We start from the raw sequence: 13,358 nt of genomic DNA on the forward strand, positions 1-13,358 counted from the left end.
TAAAGTTTGTTTTTAATTTTAAAAAATACAGAAGAAAATTATTTATTCAAAATCTTAAACAAATGAGTATATATATATATATATATATATTTTTTTTTTTTTTTTTCGGTACGTGGGCCTCTCACTGTTGTGGCCTCTCCCGTTGCAGAGCACAGGCTCCGGACGCACAGGCTCAGCAGCCATGGCTCACGGGCCCAGCCGCTCCATGGCATGTGGGATCTTCCTGGACCGGGGCACGAACCCGTGTCCCCTGCATCGGCAGACAGACTCACCAGGGAAGCCCCACAAATGAGTATATTACTCCAATGATTAAAATGAAGAAAGCCTTAAAATTGCATCTTTTAATTTTTGTATAATTTTTATGATAGGAATATAAATAAGCTAATTTCATTTTAAAATATATTTTGTAGGATGAACTAAAACAAAGATTATGCCACAAAGAAATAAGTCTCCAATTGTTTTAGACTTTATTTCTAATTTTTGATGGTTTTTGGAACTGTTGTCAAGAGAATAAGAAATAGACTTCACACAAACTTGTGACTTATAAATCACATTTATTATTGCCCACAGGAAATTTCATACTTAATGTATGCAATGAATTATGTGTGGCAATAAATGTGTGTCATTAAAATATATATATAGCTATTAACTCTGGATTTTACATGTTATTAAAGGAATTCTGTAATGCATTTCTAAGTGGTTGCCATTTAACATATCTGAGACTATACACAAGGTGAGTATTTCTGAGTAAAGTATCATTTGACTCAGTTTCTGATGTTTTTTTACTTTATTTTGATCTTCCTATAATAAATTTGAGACTATAATGGCAATACTTGCAGAGGCGTATTTGCTTGCATTTCATATAAATATGTAGTAGAGAGTTAAAAGAAGTCCCCAGGTCAGATGATGGCAACTTACTAAACAAGTGCTTTTCCCACACCATTGGAATAGTGGTTCCCACACAAATGTAATGAGCCTTCTTAGATAACACGTTAGACCTCTATGGACTTCTATTTCCTCTTTAAAATGAGGCAGTTTGGATGACTTCTTCTCTAAAGACTCATTTAGAGCTGATATGCTATGGCTTACTAATTGTGTATCTCATTCATTCTTTCATTTTCCATTGTTTCTTTATGCATGAAAGAATAAACACAGGGTAGCTGGCTCCTTCTCTCCCAGTCCCAACGCCCTCATGTCATATTCTAATTGTCCATAGACACCCTTCCCAAGCCTGCTATCCCTCTGCCTTGAGCAGCCAGGATCTGCTTAGCACTTGCCGGCTGTCCAGGGCCCACCTGGTCTCTATAGTTGCACCCTGACGTGCACAGCAACTAAAAAGTGATTGTAAGTTTCCCTTCTTGCATCCTCTTCTGAATAACTTCTGTACTTGGTGAACTCATACTAAAGTCAGATATCATTGTATCATTTATCATTAAACAAAAATAATGGCCAGAATAACAATAGAGACAGTGAAATTTTTCTCTATAAAGATTTGCATGTAAAATCATGCCAAAAAATTAAAATAATAAAATAAGTATTGCAGTACACAACAGGGAAAATGTTACTTTATTAGATTGAGTTATGTCTCCCTAAAAGATACCAGGGTCTTTGAAGATGTAATTAAGTGAATGATCTCAAGATGAGATCATTCTGGATTAACTGGGTGATCCCTAAATCCAAGTACAAGTGTCCTTACAAGAAGAAAGAAAAACACAGACACAGGGGGAAGGTGTGAGAAGCCCGAGACAGACCTTGGAAGGCTTGCCAGCAGCCACAAGAATCTAGGAGAGAGGCATGAGATTTGCTCTCAGAGTCCCCAAGAGCAATCAGCCCTGCCATCAGCTTGATTTCAGATTTCTGGTCCCAAGAAACGTGAGAAATAAATTTCTGTTGTTTTAAGCCATCTGGTTTGTGGTAAGAAACTAACACCATAACGAATTAGTACTTTTTATTACCCAAAATATATATTTTTTAAAAGGGCAAAAGATTTATGCCTACATATTGATTTAGCAGAGTGATTAATAGCATAACAGTTTCTATTTTCAAACCTTAACTTTGCACATTTTTCAATGACTTCATCAACATTGATCTTCACCTATCCATGTTCCAAACACAGCATAATAAGATTTGTCCATCTATTCCCAATCATAGTTGATTTAATCACCCTTTATATTTATTTCCTTTTAGAAGAGTGTCTTTCATGTTAAGCCACAGACCTATAAATAGTTAGAAAAAGTCTTAAAGGCAAGAATAATTTTGGTAGAGATTCATCAAAACCCTATTTCACAAGAAATTCCAGAAACCACAGTGCTATCCAGGTCTTGGCTATCCTTTGAGCTTGAGCAATTCTGAAGCTTTACTCCAAAAGGAATGTGAGTGGCTGACCCCTGTCTGTGGTGCAGACTGACTGTGTAACTGAATTCTCCAAATTAACTTTCACATAGAATACATTTGTCGTTCAAGGACAGCGTTTAAGTGTGCTAATCTGAAGCTCATCTTAACAACGAGAAGTGCAGCAAATGTTTAGATCTGACACCAGGACCACATCTGTGGGGAGGCATAATTGATGATCGCTGATATGGATTGGAATTGGTGATGCACAGTGATGATAAAGAACAGAACAAATTTTAGTCCAGTGTAATTACTGTTTACAAGTTCTCTACAAACCGTGCTCCCCCTTATTCCCTGCACCCTGGGTGGACCTCTCCCGAGACCCCACCTTTGGTACTCTGCCATGAAGGACAAGAAAAAGAAGAAAGTTGTATTCATTTCCTAGGGCTGCTGTAACAAGGCGTCACAACCTGGGTGCTTAAAACAATAGAAATTTATCCTGTCACAGTTCTGAGGCTCTGGGTAGCATCCTTCTTTGCCTCTTCCTTGCTTCTGATAGTTGCCAGCAATCCTTGTCATTCATTGGCTCTCAGTGGCATCCCTCCAAACTCTTCTCTGTCCTCACATGGTGCTCTCCCTGTGTGTCTGTGCCTGTGTCCAAATGTCCCTCTTTTTACAAGGACACCCGACATTTTGGATTAAGGCCCACTGTATGACCTCATCTTAACTCAATTACATCTGCAAAGACCCTGTTGCCAAATAAGGTCACATTCATAGGTACCAGGGGTTAGGACTTCAACATATTGTTTTGGGGGGACATAACACAAAACAGAAGTTTACAGTTTCTCAGTGCTTACTAACTGAAATATTTTGCTTTTTAGTTGGTGGAGAGATCTCTTGGGGTAACTCCTTCCTGATCCCACAGATGATTCATTAAGATAGTAACATCTCTTGTTTAGTGCCAATATACTCAAGAGCATATATCCTTTCGTATATATATGACAGATGTTAAAAAAAAAAAAAACCTTGAATTTGATTTCTTCAAGCCATTTACAAAAAAGTCATGAAATTTTGTCTCATTCATTAACATATGTGCTTTTTTCTGGAGGTTCTCTTTTTTATTCCTATATTACTGGAAATGTAATCCTTTCAACCACTTGGCTTTATGCTGGCATTCTGATTTTTTTTTACCACATATATATACCATTTTCCCTCTAAACTTTAATTTCTTGGGTAATTTCTAGTCTTTTAACAGCTACCAATAATTTGTCCTCTTTTACTTAATCAAACTTTCTCGTACATATTCAGCTTCTCCATAAAGCCTTAGATAATTAAAAAAATTTTTTTCTCATCTAGCTTGTCAAAAGTTTGGGAGGCCATCTTAACTTAGGAGATCTTGTAAAATTCTGCCCTTCCCTCATATATAAAAATTTTTGTCCATTTATATGTTGCTTCTCAATTTTCTTAAAAACCCTGAGTATCCTTATCTATCTTTTCTCTCTTCCTCTTATTTCTTTAATACTGAAACATTTTCTGTACTGTGTTGGGTTCAGTATTGTATAGATATTTATGTCCCTCAACTTTCCTTACTATTTCATCATTTTAGTCCCTACCTCCTTAACACTAAAAACTGGAGGGTCCACTAGCCAGAGAGAAAGCAATCTCTTCCTGCCTGCCAAAAGACCTCTGGGGCTTCCCTGGTGGCGCAGTGGTTGAGAGTCCGCCTGCCAATGCAGGGGACACGGGTTCGTGCCCCAGTCCGGGAAGATCCCACATGCCGTGGAGTGACTGGGCCCATGAGCCATGGCCGCTGAGCCTGCGTGTCCGGAGCCTGTGCTTCGCAACGGGAGAGGCCACAGCAGTGAGAGGCCCGAGTACCGCAAAAAAAATAAATTAAAAAAAAAAACAAACTATAATTAACTGAAGGCATTTCTAGCAGGAACAATCAGATTGAGCCCAGAGGTGAAGCTTTTTCATGATCTAACATGGTGCAGGGTCTGAGAAGAGGAAGCCAGGAATCTGGATATCTCCTATCTAGGCTTATGGTAAATTGAAGGCACTAAGAGTTAAGGATCCCAGCAGGAAAGAGAATCCACCCTGAATGATTCAAACACAGAGGCCCTAATGAAGGGACTTCTCCCAGAGTTATGGGTTAGGGTTAAGAGAGAGTGACAGGAGAGGAAGTCTTTTCCATCCTAAGACTGCAGGGGCAAGGACGGGAATGAGGAGCCCGGTGAGACTTGAAACCTTAGGACAGGGAACTTGGCTGTAGTTTCTGAGGGAATCAGCCACACCATGAAATTCACATCATTCAGGATTACTGAAAAATAGAAAATAAGAGTGAATAAAATACACATAAGGACTTGATCTGCATCTGAATCACTGTCAAAGGTCACTGGGCTGGGGTGTGTACTTTTTTTTTAACTTAACTATTGTCATCACTAATGGTTGTCTGATCAAAATGTACTTCTGACTATGCATTCCACCACTGAACACCATGTGAACTCTATCAGGCAATTTTCAAAATGGGTTCTCTCATTTTATCTAACCAGACCCTCACACAAGAGGCGGAATGTCGGTAGGACAAGAAAGCAGAGAAATAAATATAAACCTCTGGTTGCAGGCTGACCCTTCAAGAGTCTGGCTTCGTGCGTTGTGCCCATATCCTAAGAAAAGGAGGTAAGCCGCTCAATGTCACACAGTTAGCAATAGACAAAACAAAATTAGAACCCAAGTCGGCCTACCTTTAAGTTCTTTCCATTACACTACACCCACTTGAAAGGTTAAGTACACACGTTCCGAGATGCCACCAAGCATATCAAAATCGACAGAGGAAGAGTTAGAGCCCAGAGAAGAAACTTTAACCTAGTGCAGCTTAGCACATTGCATCCAGAGAAAGTGGCCATCAGGAAAGGCATGTCCTGGATGTGCAGAAAGAGGGAAGCCAGCCCAGAAGACCGGCAAGAAGGTTCTAAATGGGAGGGGTCCCTTTCCCCTTAATTCCTGACCTTGGGTACCACATGCAACGTGGCCAGTGGGGTTCTCTTTGGCCTCAGATACAATGTGCCCTTCTCCAGAATTCCCTCTTTGGGGGAAGGCCATCTAGGTTACTCTAAGATCATGGCTCAATGGAAATAAAACAGGAGATGGAGAAATTATAGCCCCCATTTACGCTGCTGTGGTGAACTGTGAGGTAAATTGCACTAAAGACGATGCTGTGATGTCCAAAATGAAAAAAAAGAAATGAAGGAAAAATAATGGGATTTTCCACGCCAATGAAAAGATAGCATGAAGATATGCAAAAGTAGGAAGAGAAATAATAACGTTAATATGAAGACCTAAAGTAAATAAAAACCAGAGACCCTGAAGAATGCTTGTCATAGTGTAAATGTCACGCCCTTTAATACAGCTGTTGACTTCAGAACAGACTGTTATTGAAAGGCCAGCGTGGTGAGCAATTGTATTTTCTCCTTTAGAGTTGTTCCATCTGGCAGTGAGAGGGGACATTTGTCACTGTGTGTGTGAGACCTGATTAGGCTGACGACACAAACAAACACATTATGCACTGGAGGGTGCTTTAAAATGATACTGTACTGTATGTTATTTCAAATCGGTGGTCTCCATGTTTAGTATATGTTGATTTCAAATTCTATATAACCAGTGAAGAAACTTGAACTGGTATTTTAAACAAAGAAGAAGTATATTATCAAACACATTAATAAGGATCTAATTTCACGTTTCTTCTCAATGGTCATCAATATTTTTAAACCAAGGGGCCCTTCAGCTTTTACAGTCACTGTTGCCTCATAGAAAGAGGAAATACAGTTGAATTTTACAAACATATCAATTTCACACATACTGCATTTTTGTAAGTGGAATTTATCTAGAAATCAGTTTATATTCACAGAATAAAAGCAAAATTAAAGATCTAGGAGATCTGAATGCTTTTCTATCACAATGGAACTGGAAGGGAAATTTAAACAATACATGTATTAATTAGGAAATGACAAGAGAGACTTGGAGGTGGAAGGGGCAACTTCCGACACCTCTGTGAGCTAAGGAGGTACGTTGCAGCAGCTGGAGGGAGAGAGTGAAGCTGGGTGTTTGTAAATGCAATCAAAGGAAAGCAGTACACACGCATAAAACACTAATTTTCATCAGTGGGTGCCCATGTGCTGTGTGCGTATGTGTAGGCAATTTATTAATATCATCACTATATATAACTCCAGTTAGTCTGAGCTAGGAAAGAACAGCTGTCTCACACGAAACAATGTGCCTCTGAGGAGTCTCTAAGCAACTCTTGGAGCAAAGCAGAGCAATCAAGACTGATTAAAAGGATAACATTTAACAGCAGTCGAGGCAAAGTGAAGAGGGAGAGGGATGGAGAGACCATTACACCTAAAATCAGGTTTGCATCATCCACAGGTATTACTAAACCCTGTAATCATACTGATAGCTGTTTACAGTCATGATTACTTATTCTAATGAGGAAATTAAGAAGTCCTTTGTTAGACCACATATCTAGTTATGCAGGAATCAATCATCTCATGTTCCTAATACACAGAATATGAGGCTCATCCTCATGCATTTGTATAAAGTACAAACACAGTGGGCATGAAAACTCAAATTACTGATGTCCTCACCAGAGGCATTACCCTGGGAGGTTATAGATTTTTTCCAATGATGCCCTCCAAAACTTCTGAACTCCTCTTTGGGAGAGTTTCTCAGTCTCTCAAGAGTTTATCGCTCTCTCACACACACACACAAATACACATGCACACACACATGCAAATACACACACATACGTGTGAACACAAGAGTCAGCTGATTAGAATCTGGTGATTCTAGAATTTGGGGGCATTATTTTTTACCAAATGTACATTACCCAAGTTTGCCCATCATCACCTAATAGTAGTTCACCCTTTTTTTCTGTAATAATAACTCCCCTGACATTTAGCTGGTATGTAATACATGAGCACAGAGAATAAGGACAAATTTCTCTGCTTTCCACACAGCTAGGTAGGCATGGTCGAATGACCAGGTTCTGGCCAACTGTGTATTAGTGTAGATAATGTGTGCAACTTTGGGATTATTTTCTTAAAGGGAAGGGGTGTGCTCTACCTTGCCCCCCTCCTCCTTCCTTCCTGGGTGATGAGGCATCTTGAAACAACCAAAGGGTAGTATTATAGTGATGACAGGTCAACAAGACAGAAGGTACTGGGCCCCTGGAGACTCTGCAGAGCAGAGTCATGATGCAAGCTCAGACTCTTAGTGAGAGAAAAATAAACTATCTTGTCTAAGATTTGCTATTTTGGATTTGAGTCACTTAAGGACAAATGGAACTCCTGACTGATAGAGTTGTTTGAAAAAAATTGGATCTATCCTCACAGGAAAACAACCTGCCACTATGATCACAAGTATTCCAAAGGATCTATGTGAAACAATTCTCAAAGAGATGCTGCAGAAAATGGCTCAGCCATTGAATTGTGTTCTCTGACATCCGTGTGAGAAGAGTAGTGATCATGCGGAAAGGAACATGTCAGTGTGGGTTTAAAAAGTATCAGTTACATCACTTTTTTATTGAAGTATAGCTGATTTACAATATTGCGTTAGTTTCAGGTGTACAGCAAAGTGATTCCGTTATATCTTATTCAGATTATATTCCATTATAGGTTATTATAAGATACTGAATATAGTTCCCTGTGCTATACAGTAAATCCTTGTTGCTTATCTATTTTACATACAGTAGTTTGTATCTGTTAATTACTTTTTAACTATATAAGTATTATTATATAATTATGTAAGTACACCCCTGAACAAATGTAGATCAACAACCTAATGCATGTCTGATCATACTTGCATTAGCATGCCTGTCATCACCAAATAAGGTAGGTAGGAATTCAAGTTATCTCCTTTAAATTGGTAAGGAAGCCCAAGAAATTTCAGGACTTCCTTTATAATCACATAAATCTCTTAAAAGTTCCATTAGAATATATCAAGCTTCCATAGGATAGTAAGGCTACTAGAAAGTGTGCAATCTCTGTCTTTCCATAAATGATTATGGTTGTTAATGTTGTTTTCTGCTCATCTGTGGAACTCCAACTTCCAGGAGGGATTTATTATTTGAAAATCTGGAGAGCTCCGGGAGCAGGGCTGATATTGAGGGGGTCTGTGGTGGTGAGACCTGGCCAGGTGTTGACAGTCAGCTCTGGGCCGATATCAGGTATTGATTGGTGCCCTTGCCCCACCAGTTGCTAGGTATTTTGAGTATCTCCCGTACCTACTGGTGTCCAAAGGGCTTCACTCCTGTCCCGGCTGCTGGAAACACAGAGTGAATGACAAAGAACCCTGGGGTGAATATTCCCCTTCTACTCTAGGTAACAAATATGGGAGAGAAGCCAGCTAGAGAAGGTAATAGAGGTCAAGTCCGCGGAGGAATCGTCTGTCAAACCAGGAGTAGATCAGAGCCTTAACAGAAAGGAAGTAAACTTTCAAGGCAGAAATAACCTCAGAGGAAAATGTGGACGTTCGCACTAGAGAAAAAGACTGGGTGAGGAAGAGAGAGAGCAAATCAGAAGCCAGCATGCAGAGATAAACTGGAGAGTTGGCTAAAAAAAAATCTCCAGATCAGGTTTTCAGGATCCAGTGGAGAGCATTCAGAGGCCACCCAGTGATGGCGCCAACATTGCATCTGGGCAGGAGGGATGCTTAGACGTTGAGCAGGCTCTAAGGCCCCCTTCTCCTACAACTTCTCAATTAATGTTGGAGTTCCTTCCTTTCTCCTGGGCTGCTCATTGATTGACCTCCTCTGGTGGTATCACAGAGGTAAGAGGAATTGGGGGAGGTTTGTTTGCTTGTTTGTTTAATTTTAAAGATTTTATTTACTTTCATTTATTTGGGGTATTATGAAAACTCAATCTAAGTCTTAAATATTTTTTGTTGTTTATCATTTTTAGTGTTTAGGGAACTTTCAAACATATGCAAAAGTGGGGGGAAAAAGCATGATAAATTTTCAGGTCTAGCAATATTGTTCATCCATAATCACCCACAACCACCATTCCACTCCTGGATTATTTTAAAGCAAATTTTCGACAATCGCATAATTTCATGCAGAAATATTTCTGTCTATAAAAGCTAGAACATGAATTTTACTTACAATGAAGAGACCATTTCTCGTGTTCTTTGCAAAAAAAGACAGTTTTGATCTTATTCGATCAAAAGGACGAATTATTAATGTACTTCTCTCCCTTGCTCAGTGTTTTCTGCCTCAGAATAAATTCAAGCATGATAAATTACTTAACTTTCCTCCTGTCAACCCTGAAAATTCTACCAGTTGCTCAAAGTAGTTAGGAAGGAACAGTGCTATATCAGTTCCTTTGAAAAATCTAAGAATTTATCTTTCACACTGGCTTAAACAAACAAACAAACAAACAAACAAAGGATTGCCAAGGGGAAGGGTTGGCAGGAGGGATGGATTGGGAGTTTGGGATTAGCAGATGCAAACTATTATATATAGCAGGGATAAACAACAAGGTCCTACTGTATAGAGCAGGGAACTATGTTCAATGTCCTGTAATAAACCATAATGGAAAAGAATATGAAAAAGATTATATATATAACAGTTACTTTGCTGTACAGCAGAAATTAACACAACATTATACATCAACTATACTCCAATAAAATAAATTTTTTAGAAAAAGGTATACTCTCACACTATATAGATGTCCAAAATTTCACTTCAGCCAGGGTAGTTCAGTACACTGCCATTACCCAGACCCCTTTACATGATCCATATAGGTCCCAACATGAATCTCCAAGTTTATTCCCTGTCCATTAGTCCTTCCTGCACATAGCCTTCAGGGGCATGTGCTGTAAATGCCATGCTCATCGTGTCACTGCTCTCCCTCAAGAACCTATATAGCTCCCTATTACCTAATAGTCTTCTACTTGACTGCTTTTATGAAAGAATCTCCACCTGTTGTGATTCTATTCTTATCCATTTATGTCTCTGCCTCTCATTTCCAACCACGTCAAGCTCTTAAATGCAATAGTCACACAGTTTGCCCTTCCTTGGCATTAAGTAACTTTTCCCCTGTGATACCGTTTTTCCCTTTGGGTACAATTTATCGTGCTTGGATGTCATTGTACCCATCTGGGTACAATTTTTTCCTGCTTGGATGGCATTGTACCCATTTGGGTGCCGTTTTTCCCTTTTGAATGAGATCAAATAGCAAGCCAAAAAACTTTACCGTAACTATTTTTTCATAATGAATATCACAGGTCAGTTGTTCTCTGGGGTACCAGAACATGGCTACTGTCGAATTAAAAGGACTAAAGAGTGGAATTCAGATTCTTTGATTGGATTTGAAGCTAAGACTAATGCCTACTTTACTTGCTAACCTTATTATAGCAAGCATTTGCCTTATAGAATTATAGTTCTGTGAAACATGATTTGACATAAAGTGACACTGTACAGTGATAATTTATGAAATAATGGAGTGTTATGTGAAAATATGTTTAGGCTCATTTATTCACTCAGTAAATTCTTACTGAGCACCTATTATTTTCCAAGCATTGAGGTCTCATTCTAGGTCCTAAGGATATATCAGTAAACAAAATAGACTATATCCATATATTCACATAAGTAAAATTCGAGAGGAAGATATTGAACATGAACAATTAAACAAATAAGTATATCATGTAATCTCAGGTGACAATAAGTGCTATGAATCAAAATAAGCCAAGATTAAAAGGGAGAGATCAATATGTGAGGTGGCCATTTTAGCTAAGGAGTTCAAGAAGGTGACATTTGAGAAGAGACCTGGAAAAACTTATAAGAACAAGCTCCTTAAATCTCTTTTAGAAGAGTGTTCCCAGAAGCAAGTAGGACTACAATCCTGCAGCGTGGGGAACAAAAACCACATTCACAGAAAGATAGACAAGATGAAAAGGCAGAGGGCTATGTAAGAGATGAAGGAACAAGATAAAACTTCACAAAAACAATTAAAAGAAGTGGAGATAGGCAACCTTCCAGGAAAAGAATTCATAATAATGATAGTGAAGATGATCCAGGACCTCGGAAAAAGAATGGAGGCAAAGATCGAGAAGATGCAAGAAATGTTTAACAAAGATCTAGAGGAATTAAAGAACAAATAAACAGAGATGAACAATACAATAACTGAAATGAAAACTACACTAGAAGGAATCAATAGCAGAATAACTGAGGCAGAAGAACGGATAAGTGACCTGGAAGACAGAACAGTGGAATTCACTGCTGCGGAACAGAATAAAGAAAAAAGAATGAAAAGAAATGAAGACAGCCTAAGAGACCTCTAGGACAACATTAAATGCAAAAACATTCACATTGTAGGGGTCCCAGAGGGAGAAGAGAGAGAGAAAGGACCTGAGAAAATATTTGAAGAGATTATAGTCGAAAACTTCCTTAACATGGGAAAGGATATAGCCACCCAAGTCCAGGAAGTGCAGAGAATCCCATACAGGATGAACCCAAAGAGAAACACGCCGAGACACATAGTAATCAAATTGCCAAAATTAGATACAAAGAAAAATTATTGAAAGCAGAAAGGAAAAAATGACAAATAACATACAAGGGGACTCCCATAAGGTTAACAGCTGATTTCTCAGCAGAAACTCTACAAGCCAGAAGGGAGTGGCATGATATACTTAAAGCGATGAAAGGGAAGAACCTGCAACCAAGATTACTCTACCCAGCAAGGATCCCATTCAGATTCGATGGAGAAATCAAAAGCTTCACAGACAAGCAAAGGCTAAGAGAATTCAGCACCACCAAACCAGCTCTACAACAAACGCTAAAGGAACATCTCTAAGTGGGAAGCACAAGAGAAGAAAAGGACCTGAAAAAAACAAACCCAAAACAATTAAGAAAATGGTCATAGGAACATACATATTGATAGCTACCTTAAACATGAATGGATTAAATGCACCAACCAAAAGACACAGGCTTTCTGAATGGATACAAAAACAAGACCCATGTATATGCTGTCTACAAGAGACCCACTTCAGACCTAGGGACACATACAGAATGAAAGTGAAGGGACAGAAAAAGATATTCCTTGCAAATGGAAATCAAAGGACAGCTGGAGTAGCAATACTCATATCAGATAAAATGGACTTGAAAATAAAGAATGTTACAAGAGACAAGGAAGCACACTACATAATGATCAAGGGATGAATCCAAGAAGAAGATATAACAATTATAAATATATATGCACCCAACATAAGAGCACATCAATACATAAGGCAACTGCTAACAGCTATAAAAGAGGAAATCGACAGTAACACAATAATAGTTGGGAATTTTAACACATCACTTACACCAATGGATAGATCATCCAAAATGAAAATAAATAAGGAAAGAGGAGCTTTAAATGACACAATAGACAAGATAGATTTAATTGGTATTTAAAGGACATTCCATCCAAAAACTGAAGATTACACTTTCTTCTCAAATACACACGAAACATTCTCTAGGAGGGATCACATCTTGGGTTACAAATCAAGGCTTAGTAAATTTAAGAAAATTGAAATCATATCAAGCATCTTTTCTGACCACAACACTATGAGATTAGGAATGAATTACAGGGAAAGAAACGTATAAAACACAAACACATGGAGCCTAAACAATATGTTACTAAATAACCAAGAGGTCACTGAAGAAATCAAAGAGGAAATCAGAAAATACCTAGAGACAAATGACAATGAAAACCCGATGATCCAAAACATATGAGATGCAGCAAAAGCATTTCTAAGAGGGAAGTTTATAGCTATACAAGCCTACCTCAAGAAACAAGAAAAATCTCAAATAAACAATCCAACCTTACACCTAAAGGAATTAGAGAAAGAAGAACAAACAAAACCCAAAGTTAGCCGAAGGAAAGAAATCATAAAGATCAGAGCAGAAATAAATGAAATAGAAACAAAGAAAAAAATAGCAAAGATCAATAAAACTAAAAGCTGGTTCTTTGAGAAGATAAACAAAATTGATA

Source organism: Monodon monoceros, unplaced genomic scaffold, assembly GCF_005190385.1.
Source record: "Monodon monoceros isolate NGI ecotype Baffin Bay Population unplaced genomic scaffold, NGI_Narwhal_1 Super_Scaffold_12, whole genome shotgun sequence".
NCBI classification, from domain to species: domain Eukaryota; kingdom Metazoa; phylum Chordata; class Mammalia; order Artiodactyla; family Monodontidae; genus Monodon; species Monodon monoceros.